We start from the raw sequence: 23,861 nt of genomic DNA, 5'->3' as shown, positions 1-23,861 counted from the left end.
CTGGCCCCCCGATTTTCGGAGGAAATCTCCCGGGGACATTAAACTCATGTTCCCGGGGTTCGTGGGGGTCGAGACCGCCCCGTTGCTTGAAAACGCCATCTCTGGATCCGTCCCGATAAGCGCTCGGATGCGATGCCGACCCTGGAGTTCGGTGGGAAGCTCTTACGATGTCGGGGACCCGCTTGCTAACTGAAAAACCAGGGTGCCCCTTTGAAGAAAACGTCACGCCAGGCCTGGTGAACGATACAACAGGAACAAGCTTTATTTCAGCAACGTGGAGTCCGCTGGTATGGAGTAAGAGCTTCCACCGAACTCCAGGTGGAAGCTCCCTTTTATACAAAACCCACCTCCTTAGGCTGTATTGCCCCACCCAGTACTTGCGGAGGGAACATGCTGATACAATCATGACTCATGCACATATGCGAGGTTTTCCGGGGTTCCTGATGGCCCATTTTCCTGGAACAAAGGGCCATCTCCGGGCCCTTGTCAAAAGGTGGAGGGGGACATTGAGGTTCTTTAGCGGCCATTGCCACCTCAACGATCGGGTGGGGCGCCCAGCTGCCGGCTTGCCTATGATCACCATGCCCTACCTCCGTGATCGCGGGCGCCTCTGATGGCGGGGTTCGGTCCGGTTCCCCAGCCACCAAGGACCGAACCACGACAGACATTTAGCTGAGAAAAAGGACTTTCTGCACTGCTGGTGCCACTCCAGGCTGCCGCCAGTTCTTTGCCATGGGATAGTTTGCCCCGCCTCTTCCTGGGTCTAGATTGTGGAAGATTTCCCCCACTGGTCCCAGTCCACCCCAGATTACTGCCTCCACATGAGTCAGCTGGGGTGGAGAGGTTCCACTAGTGTTCGCGGTGGTGATGGTGGTGGTTTATTTTCAAGAAGGTGGGATTTCATAACACAATCCCACCTTTGTGAAAATAAAACTCCATGCCACTGCAAAGCACAGTGGAGCTGACTGGGGCATTTTTTGTCCCTTCCATGCTGCCATAGGCAGGGGAGGACCCTGGCCTGGAAGGCCTGATTCTTCCCCTTCTACATGGGCTGGCCCTAAGACAGGCCCTTAATGGCACCCCAGGCAAAAAAGGGAATGCAGAAATATAGGGAAAGCAAGTGGAGCAGGAGCTCGGGCGGCAACGGCAACGGCAACGGCAACGGCAACGGCAACGGCAACGGCAACGGCAACGGCAACGGCAACGGCAACGGCAACGGCAACGGCAACGGCAACGGCAACGTCCCTTGGCAAAAGACTGGGCCTCAGTAAAATTGTCAAGCGTTGACTGGTCCCCGGTGATAAAAAGGTTGGGGACACTGGACTAGGGCATTTTTTGTCCCTTCCTAGACGCTAAAGGAGGGGACCTGCCATGGGATAGGCCCCATTGGTGCCCACAGTGCTGGATCAGACCAGTGGCCCATCTAGTCCATCATCCTGTCTCACACAATGGCCAATCAGTTCCTCTGGGAGTTCGATAACTGGGCACAGAGGCCAAGCCCTTCCCTGATGTTGCCTCCTGCCTCCAATATTCAGTCAACATGGCTAGTAGGTATCCTCCATGAATCTGTCTATAATGTCTATCTAGAGATTGCCAATGGTTCCTAGAGAGAACTGAGTTTTCCATGGAAGTAATATCACACCATCAGTTTGACAACCTTTTGTTGTTGTTGTTGGTGGTGGTGGTGGTGATTTTTCTCATATTGCTTCACCAGCAACAAAGTACAGGGAAGAGGGTTAGATTCCTTTTTATTTGTTTATTTACAGAATTATTTTTCTTCTTATATAGATATCTCTGTTTGGTTTGGTTTTACTGCTTTCATCATTTACATAAGTTTCAGACAATTTATTAATCTAGTGCTGCCAATACCCAGGTGTGGTCTGGAGATCTCCTGGAATTGCATCTGCTTTCCAGATGACAACCATCAATTCCCCTCGGGGGGGGAAATGATTCCTTGTGATACTATGTTATAACACAGTGGTCCCCAACCTTTTTATCACCAGGGACCGGTCAACGCTTGACAATTTTACTGAGGTCCGGAGGGGGTGTAGTCTTTTGCTGAGGGATGCCGCCACCCCTGCTCCACTTGCTTTCCCGCCGGCACTCCTGACTTCCCACTGCCCACTGGGGCGCGCTGGTAGCAGCAGCTGTGCAGTGCCATGCCAAAGGGGAGCCCCATTCATGGCAGCTGCTGGAGAGCACCAAAGGTGGGCTGGCGGCAGAGTGGCAGGCCAGCCCCCGAGGCAGCAGGAAGATCATAGAATCATAGAATCATAGAAACATAGAGTTGGAAGGGGCCATACAGGCCATCTAGTCCAACCCCCTGCTCAACGCAGGATCAGCCCTAAGCATCCTAAAGTATCCAAGAAAAGTGTGTATCCAACCTTTGTTTGAAGACTGCCAGTGAGGGGGAGCTCACCACCTCCTTAGGCAGCCTATTCCACTGCTAAACTACTCTGACTGTGAAAAATATTTTCCTGATATCTAGCCTATATCATTGTACTTGTAGTTTACACCCATTACTGCATGTCCTTTCCTCTGCAACCAATGGGAACAGTATCCTGCCCTCCTCCAAATGACAACCTTTCAAATACTTAAAGAGGGCTATCATGTCCCCTCTCAACCTCCTTTTCTCCGGGCTGAACATTCCCAAGTCCCTCAACCTCTCTCCATAGGGCTTGGTCCCTTGGCCCCAGATCATCCTCGTCGCTCTCCTCTGTACCCTTTCAATTTTATCTACGTCCTTCTTGAAGTGAGGCCTTCAGAACTGCACACAGTACTCCAGGTGTGGTCTGACCAGTGCTGTATACAATGGGACTATGATATCTTGTGATTTTGATGTGATGACCCTGTTGATATAGCCCAAAATGGCATTTGCCTTTTTTACCGCTGCATCACACTGCCTGCTCATGTTTACTTTACAATCCACAAGTACCCCAAGGTCTCGTTCACACACAGTGTTACCTAGATGCGTATCCCCCATCCAGTAGGCATGCTTTTCTGACCCAGATGCAGAACTTTATACTTATCTTTATTAAATTGCATCTTGTTCTCATTTGCCCATTTTTCCATTGTGTTCAGATCTCGTTGAACTCTGTCTCTATCTTCTGGAGTATTTGCCAGTCCTCCCAATTTGGTGTCATCTGCAAACTTGATGAGTAGTCCCTCCACCCCCTCATCTAGATCATTAATAAATGTTAAAAAGTGCCCTAGTCAGTTCTGTGGTGCTTAGAGGTGGTGCGGAGCTGACTGAGGCATTTTAAAAATTTTCATGGAAATGGGATTGCATTGTCACCTTTGTGCAAATACTCCCTCCCCCTCCCCCTTTTGTGAAGTATGGTAGAAATCTTTCCCTATGAGAACCTGGGAAATGGCAGGGCTAATTGCCCCATCGCAAGAAACCACCAGTGGCCCGGAACGGCTGCCATTGTGCAAAAAAAGTGCCATGTTTTTCTCTGGAAGTGACATCACACTGTTTCCTATGGCTTCCTTCATGTCTCTGCCTCCCTGGCCTCCCACTGGTTGCCAGCAGTTGCCACATCAGCTTCCTAAGAAAAGGCGTGGATAGCTGAGTGTCAATGAAAAAAGAAATTAGAGTCATAAGATGGGAACAGTGGCTTGCTGGAGCTTGTAACAGAAGCCATTTTGTTTCTTTGACTCAAGGAAAGTGATGATGTAAAGGCCCGTTCTGTTCACACTGCAGCCAGCAGCAGTAATAAAGTTCATATGTTATTACTCTCATAATCAGTATAGCAAGCAAAAGCAGGCTTCTAGACTTCTTTTTTTGTCATTTAGCCTGAACAAAACAGAATTAGAGTTGGTTATATCACAATTAACAGAGTGTAGCAAAACAGTAGGCAGAGCAGAGCTGAATTCGCTTTCCTTTCAGTTCTGCATTTCCTCATGACCATCCTCCCTCTTTAATCCACATTGGGCAAAATGTATGCCCTAGTGTAGGGGTAGTCAACCTGTGGTCCTCCAGATCTTCGTGGACTACAATTCCCATGAGCCCCTGCCAGCAAACGCTGGCAGGGGCTCATGGGAATTGTAGTCCATGAAGATCTGGAGGACCACAGGTTGACTACCCCTGCCCTAGTGCACCTACATCAGCAAAAGTTTCTCCCCCCCCCCATCATCAGCTGTTAATAGTTGAGAAGCAGGGCTATACTTCAAATGGAGGCTGGAGAGTTCCTGATCATGTTCCAGGTGAATTTATAACTGGTATTGAGTTTAAGGTGCAACATCTTTTAATGTAATTCAGCACTGTTGAAGATTGCTCGGCAAGAATCTATATTGACTTCTCCACCTATCTTCAGCTTGTTGAGACTTTAGATCAATGGAAAAGGCATTCTTGCCTGGACAGAATATGGATGAAATGCACCTGAAAAGTAGTTTTTTCTAAACATGATTAAAAAAAAAAAAGAAGAGAGAATTTCCAACCTAAGTATTTCCTTCTTAGAAATGGTTCTTACATGCCTTTTCTAATTGGAGTTATAACTCATGAATCAAGTCACCAGTTTCAAAAGCACTGCTGGAAAGTTAATGCATTGCTCAATAAATAACGAAGACCAACAATACCTTTGCCCATTACTTTTTGATATAGGGCATAAATCTAAGGAAAAGCCGTTTCACCCCCTCCCTCCCACATTTTCATAAGGGTTGTGACATATAGGACTTCCCTCATCCAGATAATGACCTGCAGTACAGTAGATAATTTTAGCCATAGCATGAAGATATAGCCATTTTACCAGTCAGGTAACATGAGAATGGATCTACATTTTATGTCATTTTACTCTATTTTACTCCCATGTAATTGGATGATCGGACCTTTTGTTCTGCCATCAGTACATCTGGCTGCACTTTCTTACAACCCAATGATAGGAAAGTTTGTGTTACAGTGAAGAAATTCTTTTAATGTTGCAAATTCAATACACTATAACTATAACAAATACAGTACACTATAACTAACACACACATACACACAGCCCTTATCCCTTGCAAAGATAGCCTTGAAAGGTTAACATTTGTGCAGAGAATGCTTTGTCTGGACAAACCCTGAGCTATATGATAACACTAAAGTGTTAGGTTAACATAAAAACACATGGCTTTTGCATTAAGGAGACTCTTGTAAGCTTCAAAGGAATAAAGAAGCAGCTTCAAAGAGCTCAAGGTTTTGGCTTTTTCAAATATTCTTTTTAATCTTGTTTGATCCCTCCAGAATCTCTTGCAGTCAACCTGGCAGTGTGCAGCAGAATTGTTTAACTATTGCAAGATATTTGTTGCAGGGGTGATCTTATGAAGCAACACCAATGATCTTTCATGTTGTATATACTTTCTGATTGTATATTTCTGATTGTAAGAAAAAATGCTTAATGTGATCAATGGGCAAGTGTCACAGACTGGCTAGCGTTACATGGAACCCAGCACAGAGCCACCTGTTTGAAACACTGGCAAGGTCCTTATTATTGGCAGCTACAGGCCATTAAAGAACCAGTGACTTATTCTTTGATTTCTCTGTCCTCAGCCGGTGTGCTGCAGCACATTGGTGTTCTGTTGATGCACCCAAGGTATACCGTAACACGGGATTTTTAAAATTATTATTTTAAACTCCCTTATATGGGCAGATCAACCCATCACCACCCAAAGTGGCCAATGATGGGTCTGGAAAGGGTGGGGAGGGGGGGAACCTCAGCCATTTGCCGGTGTGATGTTTCAGCTGATTGCCTTTAATAAAAAAAACTTTATTAGCAGGATAATCTCTTTATTGAAAAGAACAACGATACTAGCTACCTGGAAGTTTTGCTAAGACTAAACTTCCATTGTCCGTTGCTCTGCATTAACCTCTAAGTCCACTCTGCTCCACCCCCACCATTCCATTTGGCACAAAGATTCTTTTATGCCATCCTTCAGTTAGCTAGAAAGACCTAACCACCCTTCAAGGCCACAGTAGAGAAAGAAGCACCAAACAACAGGACAGGACAGAAGTTCACTATTAGCCAACTAACCCCCCACTGCTATAATTCACACCTAGGCATATAATGGAAATAAATTATCCATGTATCCCCCATGTTGTATGTAAACCACCATGAGCAATATGGAAGGGAGGTATAGAGATCAAAGAAAGAAAGAAAGAAAGAAAGAAAGAAAGAAAGAAAGAAAGAAAGAAAGAAAGAAAGAAAGAAAGAAAGAAAGAACGAAAGAATATGGTGGTGGCTGGAGTTGAGTGAGTTTAATTATTCCTTGGGCCGCGGGGGGGGGGGGGGGGTAGGCTGGAGATGGCTTTTGTATTTTTGTATTTTCTTTTAACTCAGAGGTGGCAGAGGGGCCCTCCCTGAGTTCTGGGTCTTGGGTGGTGAGGAGAGGGGACTTTTTTGGCCAAGTGTGCATCTGCGGCCAGGTGCTAGGCTGCAGAAGGCCCCTGATGAGATCTGAGCCTTAGATGGTGGACAAAGGGGCCTTCTGCAGCCTAGTGGCTACCTGCAACCAGATGCTACGCTACAGAAGGCCTCTTGTGAGCTCCAGGCTTTGGGTGGTAGGGAGAGGGCTTTAACTCTAGTAGATATAATAAGTAAGTAAGTAAGTAAGTAAGTAAATAAATACATATGCTTTGTAGTGATATTAGGCCTGTACCTGGGGGAAATTGGGGTTACTGCAGGACTGATTTCAAGAATGATGCCAGGATTCTGATATTTTGTATGCTATTGCTCAAATAAAGCAGCTTGATACCCTTGACTTGCTGTTGTAGACTCAACATTTTGTGGTCAGCATGTATTTGAACTCAATTTAAAGGGGATTCATTCCAGTAATTTCAACACAGGCTATAGCAGGTGGAACCACCTTTGGTTCTGCCATCAGTGTGTTTTGCTGCCCTTTATCATAATCCCAGAGTTTTGTACACTATTAGAGCGTGGATGAACAGAAGGTAGGTCATGGTCTGGTGGTTAGTTTCTGGCAAACCATCGACTTCCTGTTAGTTGCTGGGATTCATTCCAACAAAGCTGATTCAGTGTTATATTGTGTTATATTTAGAGCGTCAGCGTAGGATCTGCTAGAGCTGGAATCAAATAATCATGCTGGTATGAAGCTCAGTGGGTGACTTCGGGCAGCTTACTCTCAGTTACAAAACAGGATTGTTATGAGTCAAAGATGGGTCTGGGGAACCACTTAGGTTGTCCTTAACCTACCTGAGAAATAAAAATTAGCTAGTAAATATTAGTTTAATGATTAATGATTTCTCTGTATTGTTCCTGTTCCTATAAACCACCCTGAGCCTTCGGGTATAATTAATAAATGTAATTAATAAATTGCAAACTTAAATGGACTCCGGGGAATGGTAGAGGACAGGAAGGCCTGGAGGATCATTGTCCATGGGGTTACGATGGGTCGGACACGACTTCGCACATAACAACAACAACAAAAATTAATAAATAAAATAGTTCTTAAGTGAAAGGATTAAAAATGCCATGTTATCTGTACCTTATTAAGAAATTATGAGTATACATATGACTTTAACAACTAAGGTGTAATGTCCCCATGCGGGGATCCTGCATTCTTGCTTTATAACTATTATTATGTCACCCCTGGCTCATGCCATCTCTTCCTTGACCAGAATCCCTTTCACGGCTCTGACCGAGAGCCGCCTTCTCATCCTGCCCTTCGCTGTTTCCCAGGCTCATGAACCATCTGAAGCCATATCACTGTTTCGATGTTATGGCTGTGTTTTGCTGTTGGGGTGTCAAGTTATAAACTGTGCTACCTTTGATGATAAGGGGATGTATTCTGTGTGTTCTTGAAATGTGAGCACAAATGGCACATGGGGGGTGGGGGGTGAGAGATTTTACCCTATATCTATCTCAGAATTTTGCCTAGCCCTAGCTTCAGCAACATAGAGTCTTGCGTATTCATTTGCAGTCTCCGAAATAAACCTCCAAGTTTTTCACTCTGGAACTTGAGTTTGTCTTTCCTGGGAGGAATGCCATGGAACCCGTAAGATGATCATAGTCTGACAAAGAGGGCTTGCACTCGAAAGCTCACGCCCTGAATAAATCTTTGTTGGTCTTAAAGGTGCTACTGGTCTCTGATTTTATTATGGAACCTGACAGTAAGCTATCCGTGAACCTCATGGATTCTGGTAAACAAAAGGAGAACATGCAGGGCAGCAATCCTCCCACCCCTGCTATGCAGCACTGATCAAGATGCATCTTTCTGTTGTCTGATAGCACACTTCAAATCCTGTGTTTTGATACACTTCATTAACCAAATGTCACACTTCACTAATTAAAAGCCTTGATTGAGCGATAAGCTGTGCTTACAGCTCCATTCACTTTCCCTTGACTTCCTTGCAGTCTCCCCCACCCCCATCCCAGGTAATAAGTAAATAAGTCATGGGATCCACCCAAGAAGGCCATTTGTGTCTCCCTGATAGTCCTGCCAGCTTTATTGAGCAGCAAAGAGTTGATAAAATTGCACAGACTTCACTTATTGCTCCATTCTTTCTTTTTGCTAATTGAGGCACATAATTTAGCGTGGCGTTTACACGCTCTGCTAAGAGACTTGCATACCAATTTTGTTTAATACATCATGCTCCAGAGAATGCTTGCTTCCTAAGGAGCATTTCAGCTCGTGGGGAGAGAACACAATTCCATACAGTTCTCATCCGAGTCAATAAAAGCGGATCGCTGCGCAGGCCATTGCTGTAGTGAGCTCATTATCCCCCCATTAGTGGGGCATTGATGAAAGTTAAGCAAAGCAGCTACTTGGCCATTGGGTGCTTGCCATCAAGAACATACAAGCAAAGCCAGACCTAGGAGGAGGCAAGACCCAAAAATATTTTGCTCACTCGTTAGTTCTGCAGCTACGAATTCTTAGGGTGCTCCTCTGTGTTTGCCTCCCGAGATTCTGCAGGTCAAAAATGGAACGGAACCTGCCCGATGTTTGTTAAAAGCCACATGGGCCCGTTTACCTTGCCCACTGAGTTGAACAGAGAACCAATGTAATTGAGTCGTGGGTGAGGGTGTGTGAATCTCTTTGTGTGAGCCCATTCTCCGCAAGTGAGCCACCCGAGGCTGGATTAGTTCTGCTCACCCAGCTTGGGACCTCATTTGATACTCTCGTGTGATTGTTATTCTCCGGACCTCGAGTTCAGTGGAGTGTGCCCTTCTCTGACAGACTGCAGAAAATAATATTCTTGCCAAAAAACAACAAGCCCACAAAGCCCGCGAACAGCCAGAATGAATGCAGCTCACATCTGTCGGGTGTTTCACAGTTTCACAGACCCTTTGTTTTTGAAGAGGGTGGCAAAAGTCCACGGATTGCTGAGCTCCTGATGGGTTATGTGTTTGGCTTCATGGGTCATCAATTGCTGGGCAGGTTTGCTAAATATTGTGCTTCAAAACAAGTTTCTGTTCCACTAAAAAAGAAAGAAAATGGGGGAGGGGTCTGCATGTACCTGTGTGCCTCCCGGAGCCATACCTCCATTGGATATAAGATAACTGGGAAATGCCACCTAGGGCGGAATGCCTGTTTGCAGGAGAGGAATAAACCTACATCAACCTATATTGACAGCTCTTTAGTAGCTACCATGTTTTCATGGATAAGTAAGTAATTCTTACTTCTTCCTCCATCTGGCAGGACACCCAAATGTGTTTCCCTCCCTATGATGGGGAGAATAGGAGAAATGTCTTTTATTTCACTATTACTTATGTGTTGCATTCGTCACTCAGATCTAAGGTGACCGAATTGTCCCTCTTTGGGAGGGACATCAGGAGATACCTGGCAAATTGTACTTATGATGAAATTTAATATATATATATATATATATATATATATATATATATATATATATATATATTACAATACTATTTTTGCGTTCTATGAAAAATTTTGTTGCTCCATATAGACCAAATTTTTTATCAAGACCCCCCCCCCCGGTCAATGGTGTCCCACTTTAAAGGTAAAGGTAAAGGTAAAGGTAAAGGTAAAGGTAAAGGTAAAGGTAAAGGTAAAGGTAAAGGTAAAGGTAAAGGTAAAGGTAAAGGTATCCCCTGTGCAAGCACCGAGTCATGTCTGACCCTTGGGGTGACGCCCTCCAGCGTTTTCATGGCAGACTCAATACGGGGTGGTTTGCCAGTGCCTTCCCCAGTCATTACCGTTTACCCCCCCAGCAAGCTGGCTCCTTATCAGCGGCGCGCTGCTGTAGCTTCACTCTCACCACTGCTGCCTTCCTCATGTCACCACCTCATTATGGCCACCGTGGCCTCCTTGTCACCTCCATGTCCACCTTATCAGCGGCACTGCCTTTTTGCCAGCACAGGCTCCCTCACACTGCCAGCAGCTTCTTCACTGGCAGCCTCTCACCAGCACTGATGCTGCCACATTTTCTGGGCAAGCCCCTTCCCGCTGCCACCTTCTTGCTGAAGCCAGCAGCTCCTGTGACGGCAGCCCATGTACAGGCCAGATTCAAGCTCGAACACTGTCTGGGGGCCGGACATGCTCCATCCCCCGGGCTGTTTCCCAAATATATGTAGGAGAACCATGGATAAGGATATACCGCCGTGCCTTGCGGCTCAGGGCAGTTTACCCTGGAATGATCATGAAAACAGTACAATATAAGAGACATCTTCTTTGGCATATGTAACTCCCTTAACAATAGGAACTTGGTACCTTTGGTATCTGTTGGTGGCCATGCTTAGACACATGCACAGGTGCTTGTGCATGCACACACATACACACAGAACATGATTCCATTCTTGAAATATTTCCCTCTTCAAAAGGTTGGGAAGGTATTCTGTTTCCTAGCGAATTCCAAGGCTAGCTAGTCTTAGCTCTCTGACTCCGTCTGCCTGAAGTTCTTAACTCAGCCATTTGTCTCTTAAAAAGGAATATCCTTTTTCATTTTAATATCCCGGAAAGCCATATTTTTAACCTTCTGTCAGCCACACCGAAAAGCGCAATTGGGTTTAATGGCACTTCCCCCCACGAAACCACAGCCTAATGGGTCCCTGATGTCAAAAAGGGACTTTGAAAAGGCCAGCTGTGCTTTAGCCTACTGTGCCTAGGCACTCCCTTACACTCCATCTATCATGCTGCTCAAGAATGTGCAGAGCACTAGTGCATCCCCTGCTTCCTCCTTGTATTGGAAATGTTAATAATACAAAGAGCCATGACACCACGTAATGACCGTGTCTGAGCTTTAATGATGTGTCCCGTCAATCTCGGGCTCAGAGACATTAATAAGTCTGCCTGTTATATGGTGATGCTGCCAGGCTGGGCTCATCAAAGGAAATAACAGGTAGTTATTTTTCAATTGAGTAACTGTGCCAAGTATTGCTATTCATTATTGCACAACATTTAAAGGGAGAAGACAGGATTTCAGGGATAGACTCAAAACATAATCTTCTCTGTGGGCTGAATCTTAATGTTTCATGTCATTCCTTCCCTCTCCCATGGCAACCTGAAATCAAAACACCCTCCCCCCAATTCCTGCTACTGGTTGGCCCCCTTTCCCTGGAAACAGGGATTCAGTAGGCCTTTCTGGCTGCCACAGAAAGGAGAAGAGTAGGAAGTTGTGTTCTACAAATGGAAGCCCTTTCACCTGCAGAAATGTTAGCCTGACCCCAAGCCTATGTGATGCATGTTCTCAGGATATGCCAAGTCCAATCTCATGTTGCAATGGAAGCATCTAAAAACTGGAAATGCCTGAATCAAGTGATTTTAAGTCTACATCCCGCAGTAGCAGCGCTGGCCCCCAAACAACACTGAGCAAGTACTTGGAAATGAGTTGAAAACCATTGTCCACCATGAAACAATACACTTCCAAACATTATTTAGGAAGCTCCAGGGCTAGATGGGTGATCTCCTGCTCAACTGGCTCTGATCGTCAGCATTCTAGCATCCTGTCAATTGCCTTGTATTGAGGACCAGAGATGGGTAAGCAGGAAACTGCTCAGGTAATGAAATATAATGTGGGGAGGAGGGTATTTTATTTTCTAATAAGATTTTGGGGGAGTTTGGGAACAGGAGTGCATATCTCACCTCTTTCAGATATGGGCCTCTAGCAAGCTGCTTTCCTTCCCCTTCCCTGGTCACTGATGCTCAGCTCCCTACACATTTTGGGGAGCATACTTAATATACTTTGAGCTGTTCTGGTTTGGGGAAAAAATAAGGTGACCAGATTGTCCCACTTTTGGAGGGACATCTGGGGGCACCTGGCTAATTGTACTTACTTTGAAATTTAAATATGTTTAATCCGCTCCTGCGGAGTTGATTAAATAAAGGAGTAAGGGCTGTTGGGGAGGAGTTAGGGCGGGAACTGTCTGGGATGAAAACTCGGAGGGCCCAATCAGAAGCGCGGCTCCCCATTGGCGGCTTGGCCCAGCCTCGCCAGGACGCCCTACTTACCCTGTCCCCGCTGCCACTGCACCCCCCAGACCGGCAAGGTAAAAGCCCCGCAAGAGCCTGCCGCACTCGGGAGGGGGCTGGGAATGCTTCTGCGGACCCATCCACACCGCGCCCTACCTCGCACAGCTGCCCCATGCCCTCCCCACCCACGCTCAAGCCTTTCCAAGTTGCCGGGGGGGGGGGCAAGGAGCCTTCTAGCGCCCATTTTATTCCAATATAAAATGGGCTTTTAATCTAGTATATATATATATATATATATATATATATATATATATATATATATATATATATATATATATATATATATATATATATATATATATATATATATATATATATATATATATATATATATATATATATATATATATATATATATATATATATATATATATATATATATATATATATATATATATATATATATATATATATATATATATATACTACAATACTATTTTTGTATTCTATGCATTCTATGAAACTTTTTGTTGCTCCATATAGACCAAATTTTAAATCAAGACCCCCCCCCCCCCGGTCAATTGTGTCCCGCTTTACCAATGTTAAAATCTGGTCACCTTAGGAAAAAACAATCAGAATTTTTACAAATGGATGCTTTCCTGCGTACCTACCAATATGCCTGGAACTGTTGTGTTTACATTTTTGTAGTCCCATTTTGCAGCACTACAGATTGATGCAGAATTGTCAACTTCGCTACGCAAAGGAGCGCTGAAGGAAAAGATAATGTTAGAATAAAAACTAACACACACTGTAAAGCATTCACAGAAACCGCGTGTCTGCCTTGGCGGATGATATTCACTTGCTGGCAAGATGGAAATATTTGTGGAAAGGTTTTGCATATCTTTATGAATAAATATGTGTGAAGCTCAGTACTATGTATCTGTATTTGAAAGTAACCACCATTGTATTCAGTGCACGTTATTCACAGATAACTGCAGGCTAAAAAGAGCTATGAGAAGCTCTACAGATGGCGAGTTCTTAAAGTAAGATAGGCAGCAATCAGAATTCTAAGGAATAATGGTTTATCTGACTCTAATCTGATAGGCAACTAAATAAATCCTTTTTATTTATAGTATAAGCAAAGCATGAACTACAGGTAGATGAACCCCTTTGGTGGAAGGTTGTTGATCAATTATGTGCTGGCAAACAAATTCATTCCTATACAGCAGAGACTGGTTTTCTGAGGGAAAATATCCATCATAGTCAAGGATGGGTATATTTTGTAATTTGATTGTGTTGGTTTTGTGCCCAAGTTGTAGAAATTGGCACTAATCCACAGTTTCTTCTAATGCCCACTTTCTTGCCTTACCCAGAAACAGCTGAGCTCTCAAGTCGACAGAATACTGGTGCAGTAAAATAGATAATATTCCAGTTAATGCATGCAGAGATAATACAATCGATGTGGGTTTTGTCTACCATACAAAGATTATGTATATTAAGGTTTTACAAAAGGACTAGAACAACAGAATTCAGTTTCTGACACTTAAATCTTACACATATTTGCATGTTAATGGTACCCCGTCTTGTATTGTTGCCTCATTCATTTCATAATGTTTGATTGAGAGTTTTGAAAGCTCCTGGATTGTTAAAAAGCTGATTGCCTACCAAAGACTTGGGAGCCTGTTTAAAATGGTGCAGGGGATTGAGAAAGGAGATATGAAAATCAGGGGTGCTTGAACACCTGCCAGTTTACTTCGGGGTTTCTATTTGCCGGTCACAAACAGGAAGTTATTTTTTTCATTAATCATTCAGCAGTTTACAGACACTTCAAGGCTGTTTGTTGGGTTACTTTTCACCTTTCTTACACAGTTTACAAGAGTTCTAATCCCCCTACCACAGACCTATGATCTTTGCATGCTGCTCAGAAGCCAATTAAATAAACAAACAGTGAGCAAATCAGTCCTCCAGTGATTATAAATGAACCTGCCTTACCCTACAAAGAAAGGTTGGTGTTATCGAGGGTATGGCAGTCATGCACATTTTCGCACAGCTTTATGGGATGCATAGATCCCCTCCCACATAATTTAATTACCTGACTTGATCATCCATGATGCTGTGGGAGAACTGTTTTCACCCACTGTGCAGTAGTGTCTGCAAGGCAAAGAAACAGAACGGAATCACCACAGCAACTGTGCAAGAGCAAAGCTGCCGCTGGAACCAGATGGCAAGTAACAGAACAAATCCAAGGCTCATCTCATAAGTGCAGTTGTCATACATGGACTGTTAGAATCATAGAATCATAGAGTTGGAAGGTACATCCTGGGTCATCTAGTCCAGGGGTAGTCAACCTGTGCTCCTCCAGATGTCCATGGACTACAATTCCCATGAGCCCCTGCTAGCGTTTGCTGGCAGGGGCTCATAGGAATTGTAGTCCATGAATATCTGGAGGACCACAGGTTGACTACCCCTGATCTAGTCCAACCCCCTGCACTATGCAGGACACTCACAACCCTTTTGCTCATCTACTGTAACCTGCCACCCCCTTGAATCTCCTGTTTGTTGTGAAGTTCACAGCCTCTCTGATGTGAACTGTATCATTGGAACTGAATCATTTGGGCATGAAATTGGTGTCACTGTGGGTAGGTAGGTAGTTGTGAGTTCCCTCATTATGCAGGGGGTAGAACTAGATGACCCTGGAGGACCATTCCAACTCTTTGATTCTACGAACAGCAAAAATAACTATACACTAGAAGTGCTTCTTGACCTTTCTTTAATTTCCCCCCACATAATTTAGGGTGCTGAATTAGATGGTTCTGCATACAAAGCATCAGGGATCCATCACTGTATACACAGGGCACATAAGTTCAATGCTCATTGCATATAAAAAACACCAAACATTATTTATGTATATATAATGGTTCTGATGTATTGCTGCATGAATTATGTTGAAACATGCCTGCCAGAAAAATTGAATCTGGAAATGACAGGAAAAAATAATGAATCACAGGTCTGATTTACATAAGGGGGACATGAGAGCAAACAATGACTTTAGAGGCCAAAAGAGCAGGGATCTGATATTCAAAATCATCTGTATTACACATTTCTGCACTGTTCCTTCTATTTAGTGGTCTGAAACTCTTCAGGTATGTCATGTATGTGAGTTAATAATGAGCATTGTAAAACAGCATTTTTGAGCATGAGTAAGTCCCCATGAGAGCATCATAATCAGATGAAGATGATCTTGCATTGAGCAGGGGGTGGACTAGATGATCTGTACAACTCCTTCCATCTCTATGATTCTATATCTTCTAACCCCTCAGAAGATCTGAAACTCAGTATAGGCAGTCTATCATACTTTTTAATAATTAAACATCTAATTGAATGAATTGGTTATATTCACATTAAATTTGTATTGTTTTAATTAATATCACCTTCCCTAAGTCAACTGAGAAGGGCTGGATATTAACAATAACAACAGCAACAACAACAACAATAACAAAAACTTTTTTTCATCAAGGACCACAACATATAGTGAAAGTTTTAAAATTAAATCAAAATTCACTCCAGTCCAGGATTGCCCTGAAATTCAGACATTTGAAATGATAGTTCTTAAAGATATAGCCCAGATGGAAAGCAAGAAAATTAGATATCACAACAATTTATCTACTCTAGAATTTAATGCTTTGAAGGATTTACAGCCTGATAGTTCCATTATTATCAAACCAGCTGATAAAGGAAGGGGGATAGTGGTGATGGATAAGGTTGATTATAACAGTGAAGTTCATAGACAACTTTCCAACAAGGATCACTATATCAAGGTTAATTTTACAAAAGTAAATTATATCAAGGGGTTGGCCTTAAATTACATCACAAAAAATGAGGCTGAATTCCTTATGAGAAGGCATTTTAAGATTCCCCCATCTGTATATATTACCAAAGATTCACAAAAAAATCACCCCAATTCCGGGGAGACCTATTGTGTCTCAGTGTGATTCTGCCGTCAAACCTATTGCTAAATATCATCTACAAAAACTACTACCTCTTGACCATAAATCAGTTTTGAAGGACACTACACATTTTATAAATAGTATGGTTGACTCTTTATGTTTGATCATATGTTTGACCATTTAGACTTTATGTTATAACCTTTTCACTTATAAACATAGAGAAGAAACACTACATCACTGTGCCTCGGGATTTCCTTTTTTCTTCTGAGTTAAATAGACCCAGGCAGACGTAACAAGACATATGCAGATAGTCCACCTAATGTATGTTTATATCCATATTATGTAGGATATCAATTAGAAAAAGATGAAGAATCCTTTCAAAAAAGAACTGTGGTCTAAATTTAAACATTTCTCATTCCCATGAGCATAGTAGCACTCATTGCTTTTAGTTTCCATTTTGGATTCTTTGGCCTTTCTCCCGCATTGCAGAAGAGTTCCAGCTGTTGATGCTTCTTATACCTGAAGATTAAGATGTGATGGACATGCAATCTCTCACAGAGAGTCTAGAGGGCCAGTCGATTAGAGTCCTGGGATTGATAAATGCCTGAATAAAAGAGTCAGGAAAAGAAGTTTGTAGATGCAGGCCAAAACTTTTTCTAACCATAACAATCTGCGGATCTCCTACAGTGACCCCTCGGGGACTTATTGCAAACCCGTCTAGCACCTGCAATAATATCACAAGCCCATGATAAATATGATTTTGGTAAAGTCAGTCCCCCATTTCAAGAGAACAGTGGCTGACTTAAAAGGGCACATATTTGGAAAGGAGTAAAGCAACCACAATAGCGTCAGCATGTCCTTTGATTCATGTTACTATTCTTCTTCTACAAGCTGGAACATCAATGTTGTGAGTGAAAGTGTGAGTGAATATTCACTCATATAGCCTTGCTTTATGGCATCCTTGATATAATTTACTCAGAAGTTACTCCAGTGACATGGTGGGAACCATAAATATGGATGATTGTGTTCGTCTCAAATGCTAAGAGAAAGATGAAATATGATGGCATCTTTCCCAGCAAGGCAGCTTAATATCTCAGACACTTCCCTCTCCCCTGTCAAAATATATAGCCATAAGAATGACACATGATGGCAAAGGACCATAGCATGAGAACCGTGTCAAGTGTCACCGCGCCACCAGGTTCCAGAGATCCCTGCAAAGAACAGTAATTTAAAAAGAAATAATGATTTTGTGCAAAGTTCAGTGGGGATGCCACTTCTCAGATATCTGAAGTGGGTTGATCAGTGACACAATGAACTACAGGTAGATTCAGGTGGGTAGTTGTGTTGGTCTAAAGCAGTGGTTCTCAACCTTCCTAATGCTGCAACCCTTTAATGCAGTTCCTCATATTGTGGTGACCCCCAACCATAAAATTATGCAAGTGTTCTTTCACAGAAATTAAACCAAAACTGACCAATGGCATGACGATCCATTGTTCATGATGGTATATAAATCCCCCCCCCAGGATTTCTCAGTTCTGTCTCTTGTCCCACCATGCCAATCCCGCTCTTTCCTGCTGCTCCAGACAGACAAACGCTCCCTCTCGATCTACCCTGCAAGGCTGTGGTGTGGATGAAATGGAAGAGGAGTGATGTCGGCTACTTTGGGACCCCTTGGAGAGAAGGGCAGGGTACGAACTGAGTAACAAAAACCAATGATTTGAAAGAACAAACATTGAGTCCAGGGGCTCTTTTAAGACCAACAAAGATTTATTCAAAGCCTGAGCTTTCATGTGGAGACATCCTCCCTCAGACAAAATTGATTGGAAGACATCAGTAAAGGGATGTGGGCCACTTTGCATCCCCCTTGGAGAGAAGGGGGCGGAGAAGCCAAGAAAACCCATGATTTGTAGGAGACAATTAGAGCTTCTCGTCACGTCTCAGCCCAGCCAGGGCATGTGTCCAGCAGGGCCCACTCTCTGGCTGCTTCCTCAGGCCATCTGGCCTCCACCACCCACTCCCCACCCAGCCAGGGCCAGACCCAAAGCAGGGCAGTGGAGCAGGAGCGGCAGTTGCCAGGGTGACTGTACTCAGTGAGGCAAGCGGGTGGAGGTGCAGCCCTGCAGGGCAAGCTGCGGGATGAGGAGGGTGAGCTGTGGGAGCTGAATTGCCACCTGTGCACCTATGTGGGGTGGGGGCGGGCACTGGAGTTGGAGAATAGTTGCCTGGTGCGGGAGCTAGCGGTGCGGCACGGGCAAGAGCGGCAGCCTGCGGTGGAGGAGTAGGTGGCCGAGCTATGGCTGGCGGTAGCCAAGTTGAGCTGGGCCCACGGGGAGGCGGCGCTGGAGCAGGACACACTGCATGGCGAGCGGGCGTGACTGCAGAGGCTGACTGCCGCTGCCTGGAGCTTGAGGCTGCCAAACTGTGCCGCCACCTGGAGAACAAGGCGGGAGTCTGCGCCATGCTGGAGGCACTGCTGGAGTGGCTGGCGGTCAAGCTTTGGCACCTGCAGGAGAGCAGCAACAGTGGCGGCGCACCCCTGGCCAAGCTGCTCGCCCTGCCACAACCCCTGTTAAAGGGTCATTCGACCTCCCAAATGGGTCCCGACACCCAGGTTGAGAAACACTGGTCTAAAGCAAGTGAACAAAGCTGGAGTCCAGCGATATCTTTAAGACCAGCAAAGCTTATATCCAGAAATAAAATGTGTTGGTTACAAAGCTGCCACCAGACTAAAACTTTGTTCTCCAGTGAACTGCAGTTGGAGCAAACGTCACATGCCCAGGCTGTCTAACATGTATACAACCAACTTCATTCATTCATTCATTCATTCATTCATTCATTCATTCATTCATTCATTCATTCATTCATTCATTCATTCATTCATTCATTCAACTTATAGCCCACCACTCCCATAAGGCTCATGGCGGGTCACAACAATAAAACCCCCATAAAACCAATAGAATAAAATCTTCTAAAAAAGCTGAACAACCCAACCTAACCCAACCAATCCAAGCGGCAGCGACATTATACCGCCCATCTCATAACCCAAGGAGGGAGTAAGAATCACCGTATGACCAGTAGGAGCTACAAGAGCCATGAACAGACACTTAGATGAAGATGTCTGCCTTGGCTAATAGAAGACAGACTGACCGGTAAACAAATTATCACAATTTGTGCATGGAGCGGATAAAGATATATGCATATGAAGACGGATCACTGGCAGGGATGATTAAAGGTTTCTCATTTCGTTCTTCTTAATACTCTGCCAATAGTTTCAATAGTTGGGTAGATATCTTTACACTGTATATGCACATTCAGTGTTTTTGTATGTGATTTATATAGTGGCATAGGCATTCTAAATCATTTATATGCATACTATGCAGTACTGTTTTAATTGTAACAAATAATATTGAAAAAATGAGTATATTTTATCAGGAAGTTTAGTTAAGCTTTTAACTAATAATGCAACTGAATATTGGCCGAGATTTCTAGATTGTCTTGTTGTTATTAGACCTTTACTTAGGCCATTGAACCTGTTCTGATTGTATAATCTTCTGTCGTGAAGGTTCCTTGCTATACGTTTCATTGCTCTGTTGATGCCATTAGAGGTGTATGTGTGTGTGTTGGCTGAGATATACAGGTTTATGCTTTGAACCTGCTGGAACAAATAAATAAACCTCAATAGGCTCCTTGGAGATCAAGATCTGTTCCCTGCAACTACTGGATGTTTTCAGAGAGCATCCAGAGAGCATCCAGCCATCAAGCATTCCCTGTGCTCCCTGCAAGTTTCAGGAAGATTGCACCAGGGGGTCCCATCCTAGGGACTCCCAAAGACCATTCCCCATAGAAGTCTATGGGGAATCAAGTTAAAACCAAAGAATCCAACTCACCAATATATCCAATGGAGCGGATAGGGGTACCCTCTTTGGGAGCCCCTAGGATTTGACCCCTTGCAGGTGAGTCAGGGAAGATGCCCCTTGAGCTCTCCACGAAGTTTCAGTGGTGCAACTTACTCCCCTCCCCCCCAGCCCCCAGGAAAAGCAGGGGAAGGATTTCCAATGCAAATCAATGGCTCCATTGACTTGCATTGGATCCTAATAGATCCGAATCGATTTAGATGGCTCCGAATCAGCCCGATTCAGATCTGAATCAGTCCTAATAGGTTTCATCTGAACCCGAATCAAACCGATTCAGGACCCCCTTGCACAACCCTAGTCTGAAACCTTTCACTGATTTTGTGAAGACAACCTGATGACTTTGATACCCCCTGAGATTTTCCATGTGTGGAAGGATTTCTGCTCATGGGATTGTCTCCTCCCCCTCTGCAGAAGCCTGAAAAATCCTCCCCCCATTCTGTTCCTTAGAGTGAGCTGTCCCTCAGGAGCAAGATTTCTGGAGGCATTCAGACCTCTGCAGGCACCCTACCACCGGGGAGGGTGGTATAGAAATAAATAAAGAGTGAGAAAACTGAACTCCACATGCAGAAAGACTCTAGGGCAGTGGTCCCCAACCTTTATGAGGCTGGGGACCGGCAGGGCATCGGGCCGCGCCCGCGAGGACCGCGCCCGCACGGGCCACGCCCACGCGGCGGCCCGCGCCCTGATTCCCTCTCCCCGTCCTCTCGCAGTAAGAAGCTTCCCGGGCCGCAAGCTTGCGGCCTGGGAAGTTTTTTACTGCGGGGGGGGGCGGGGAGAGGGAGCCGCGGCCCAGCGCCATGGCCTTCACGGCCCGGCACCGGGCCGCGGCCCGCAGGTTGGGGACCACTGCTCTAGGGGATCTAGGTCTTTGTTTGGATTATATATGTACAACTATTTTTCTTTAATCTACAAAGAAATTTAGAATCATAGACTCATAGAGTTGGAAGGGACCATACAGGCCATCTAGTCCAACCCCTTGATCAATGTAGGCCCAGAGCATTCATGATAAGTATCTGTCCAGCCGCTGCTTGAAGACTGCTAGTAAGGAGGAGCTCACCACCTCCTTAGGCAGTCGATTTGCTGTCATATTGATGATGAACCACCTCCATTTGAATACTGTGTATTGTTTGGCATACACACATAAAGACATACTACTGTGTAAGGTGTCTTGTATTTTATTATTGTCTCTGTTTGTTTCCATTTTTAGAATTCTCTATTCAAACTTAAATACTATGTCAACTGTAAGCTTCCTTAACATTAATCCAATGCGATCCTTTAAGGACAGGTATTTGGTTGAGTTTTGCCTCTTCTCTGTTTATTCCTGGCAACTCACCAGCTTATGCTTATAAGATCTGCACCCCAGGACTGCTTCCATGCCGAGCATCAAAGAATTGAGGCTTTTGAACTCTGGTGCTGGAGAAGATTCTTGCGAGTCCCTTGGACTGCAAGTCGAACAAACTGGTCAGTCCTAGAGGAGATCAGCCCTGACTGCTCTTTTGAAGGCCAGATCCTGAAGATGAAACTCAAATACTTTGGCCACCTCATGAGAAGGAAGGACTCCCTGGAGAAGAGCCTAATGCTGGGAGTGATTGAGGGCAAAAGAAGAAGGGGACGACAGAGAATGAGGTGGCTGGATGGAGTCACTGAAGCATTTGGTGCAAACTTAAATGGACTCCGGGGAATGGTAGAGGACAGGAAGGCCTGGAGAATCATTGTCCATGGGGTTGCAATCAGTTGGACATGACTTCTCACCTAACAACAGGAACTCAATACATCAACATCAGAACTCAGAAGAATATGGAGTCCAATATTAGGTTATTTTGATGAGTAAACATTGAGATGAAAAGAAAGAATCTCTTTTTAGACTATATGTTACATTGTGGGGAAATGCAAACCCTGGAAAAATGCTGTATGTGGTGTGAGATATTAGGGTGATGCAAAAAAAGGTATATGTATTGTCCAATGTCAGCTTTATGGTTATGTTCAGCATCTAAACACAACAGACCATCCTTCAGATTGCCCTGTCTGTTGAATGTACAGTTCATACTGAGAGCCCCAAACTAAAACAATGTATATCCTCATTTCACCAAGGAATCCTTTTGCCTATTCAAAATACAGTGAGCAAAATAGCTTTATGAAGTTGTTCAGCGCTGTTCAGAGCATGCATTGAAATAAGTTTTAGCTATCATTTCTTTGCCTCTTCCCTAGACAACCCCATCAATTCAACCCAATTGCTCTATTAGAGCTGTTCCCAGAGAATAATTATCTTCTTTGGTGTCCTCAATAAATAAAAAAGTATAAACTATTATGGAACATTCAAAGCATATTCAGAAGGCTTCTTGAAAATCCAGGAAAAAAACCTTAAGGAAATATGTTTCATTTGAATATTTTGGCTTTATCATATTCATGCTCATAATTAATTTCCATGAAAATTTCTCAAAAAGTCATATTTCCTATGCTAATTTCTGCATGGAATATTAATATGTATGCATCTTTACAGAAGAAGTAGAGTTTGCTGATGGATGTATAGGAAAGCAGGCCTCTGGTCATATGGACATGAGTGATAAAAAGGTAAAGGTAAAAGTATCCCCTGTGCAAGCACCGAGTCATGTCTGACCCTTGGGGTGACGCCCTCTAGCGTTTTCATGGCAGACTCAATACGGGGTGGTTTGCCAGTGCCTTCCCCAGTCATTACCGTTTACCCCCCAGCAAGCTGGGTACTCATTTTACCGACCTCGGAAGGATGGAAGGCTGAGTCAACCTTGAGCCGGCTGCTGGGATTGAACTCCCAGCCTCATGGGCAGAGCTTTCAGACTGCATGTCTGCTGCCTTACCACTCTGTGCCATAAGAGGCTCATGGACATGAGTGATAGGCATTAACAAAAGTAAAGTAACTATGCTTAAAACAATTGAGGCGGTCTAGCAGAGTCAGATTACCTTCACTGGCATAAAAAGGCAGTCCAGCACAGCAGCCTAGCACAATGGCATGTACCCCACCAACTGTGAAAAGACGTTCTCATATCTTCCTCCATGCATGTAGCTCCTTCCAATTTCTGGTGAGATAATTCCTATGGTTGCAGGTTCTATACAGAAGAAAAGCCATGCAAGTTGGTATACTGGACTGAAATGAGGAGGAGAAAGGGGATGAAAACAATTCCTTTCCTCAGCAGAGCTGCACCTTCAGAAGACCAAGGAGGTACAATTGCATCCCTTGTCTTTCCTCAACCTTGTCCCTCTAAGGTTGCTAGGCCTAACTTTGAAATTTCAAGAGCTATTTGGGGGCCAAACCTGGGAAGAAGATGTGCTGCTGATACTTGCTCCTTCCAGGTGAAAACCCCAAAATGATTCTTCCATCAATGTTCTAGGATTCTCCTGACTACTATGGTAAATACCATGGAGACTGTGCCTAAAGTATTGGGACAGGGGGCTCCTCCATCACCCTTCCTCCGTTTTTCTCCCACTGAAAAAAGACAGGCAACAGATGGAAGGACTGGGAGTTACCCTGTCCATGATAGACATCTGGCAACCCTACACAAGGCTATTCCTCCACATGGTTCCTAGGAATGATCTTTCAGTGGTTTGGAAGAGATTGCTGGAACAGTGAGGAACATGAGTAAGCTGCATTCCACTTATAGATTAG

Source organism: Paroedura picta, chromosome 3, assembly GCF_049243985.1.
Source record: "Paroedura picta isolate Pp20150507F chromosome 3, Ppicta_v3.0, whole genome shotgun sequence".
In the NCBI taxonomy this organism is placed as follows: Eukaryota; Metazoa; Chordata; class Lepidosauria; order Squamata; family Gekkonidae; genus Paroedura; species Paroedura picta.
Note: the sequence above shows the minus strand (reverse complement) of the source record.